Here is a 2,094-nt window from a genome sequence, read left to right as displayed (position 1 = left end):
ACACAGGCTGGGGACACAACAGGGTTGGGGATACAGGACACAGGGCTGGGGACATGGGACACAGGACGGGGACACTGGACATGGGGTTGGGGATATAGGACACAAGGCTGGGGACACAGGACACAGGGCTGGGGACACGGGACACAGTCCCAGGGACATGGGACACAAGACTGGGGACACAAGACACAAGGCTGGGGAGATGGACACAGTCCCGGGGACACGGGACACAAGGCTGGGGACACAGGACACAGTCCCAGGGACATGGCTGCAGCAGGGCTGTGGGGCAGAGGAGGGGACAGTGCTGGGGACACAGGGCACAGGAGGGGGGATGCAGGGGCAGGGCTGGCTGTGGGACAGGGAGCGGGGCACGGGGGGCTGGCCGCGGTGGGAGGGAGGTGACATTAGAGCAGGAGTCCCCGCCGTGGCGTGACAGCCCAGCCCACCCCTCTGCCCTCACCCCCAGCAGGACCCCAGGGCCGGTGGGGGCTCATCGCCCCAACCAGCCCCACCTGGGGTCTCCGCCGCCCACGTCCCCTCCCCACCTGGCCCCGGGGCTGCATTTAGGCTCCCACCCCGCTCCCTGCTTAGGCTGGCTGGGCTTTAGGTGAGCCTGTGCTGGGCCTTGCACCCTGCTCGTTTGATTTTATATCTTGTTTTTGGGTTGACCCCGGCCCTGCCACGTCCCCACGGATGGGGCTGTGGTCCCGCAGGGCTGCGCTCGGCTCCGGAGCAGCGTGACGGAGACCCTTGGGGTGAAAAGCGTTTGACCAGCGGCCGCGTCCAGAGCAGATGCTGCCCGCACACAATACGCGGGGACCGGAGGTGACGCTGAGGACATCCTGCCGATGGCAGAGGACTTGTACCGAATGAGCGTTTAAGGTCACGGCTCGCCTTTCCGTGACTCAGCGGCCAAAACAGATCTGCAGGCAGCTGCCCCGCATGTCCTGCCGGCTGCCCGGACAGACTCAGCCCTGCCACCGACTTAGGGCGGAGGGTTTCCAGCCTCCCCGCAGCGGTGATTTACAGAGCAGAACCTCTCGTGCCGGGAGGGAGATGGAAACGTGCTGTGCCAGATGGATGTAGGGGAGCGGGAAGTGTCTGGCTACGAGGGCAGGTGGCCCCGAGAGGGAATTTAAAGTGCGGAGGCCGATCTAGTTATCCAAATCTGCTGGAGCCTCTTGCTTTTGGGGCGAATTCCCAGCAAAAGATTGCCTTATCTTTCGGCAGGGGGAGAAGTTGGAAAGGGGAGACGTGTTTCATCTCCCATTGTTTCCCCCCTCCATGGGCATCTCCACAAAAAGCTTTGGCTGGGGCTCCTCGGGTGGGCTGGAGAGGCGGCGGCGGCCGCCGGGACAGTATTTGCAGCCCTTATTTGGACTTGGCTTTGGGGAAGAGCTGCAGTTTCCCAGCAGCGCCGGACCCCGGGTTGGAATCACAAAGCCGAAAAATTTGGGGTTTTTATTTTTGGTATCCCTGCAGCTGAACTCAGGGAGAAAATCCGATCGGCTCCGGTGGGCGCCCCACTGCTTTTGTGCCTTGGCCTGTCCCACCCGAAACCCCTGGTCCCAAATCAAAAAGCCAAGTCCTGCAGCCCAGCTGGTACTTGGGGTTCCTCTGTGGGCGGTTGCTGATGCTCCCTCCTCTCTCTCTCTCTCTCTCTCTCTCTCTCTCCCTACAGGAATTTCTGCTCCAACATGGATTTCCTTCTGCGCCGAGACAAAACGTTGGGCTGTGTCGTACAAGGGTAGAAGGGGAAGTTGTGAACAGCATCCCCGGGGAATCTCGGGGGCCGGCTGGGAAGCGTGGTGGAGACGTCTGAAGCTCCCCAGAAGAACGGCCGACGTGCGGAGGAGCTTCGGCTCCGCTCTGGACCCTCTGGGAGGGAAGCCGAGCAGGAGGCAGCTTTCGGGGGTCAGGGAGAGAGGGCGGCACCGGCCCCCGGAGCCTTTCCCACCCCACGATCCGCATGGATTCGGGGGTGCGGAGCCGGGACGCCCTTCCCTCCCGAAGAGCCCGGCTCTCCCCAGGCGTGGGCCCGTCTCCCTCTGCCGGCGGGCCGGGGAAGGAGCCGGAGCGGGGAGGCGGCACCCGGGC

This window comes from Aptenodytes forsteri, unplaced genomic scaffold (genome assembly GCF_000699145.1).
Source record: "Aptenodytes forsteri isolate BGI_AS27 unplaced genomic scaffold, ASM69914v1 Scaffold275, whole genome shotgun sequence".
Taxonomy (NCBI): Eukaryota; Metazoa; Chordata; class Aves; order Sphenisciformes; family Spheniscidae; genus Aptenodytes; species Aptenodytes forsteri.
The sequence above is the reverse complement of the archived record's forward strand: the minus strand, read 5'-3'. Positions refer to the sequence as shown.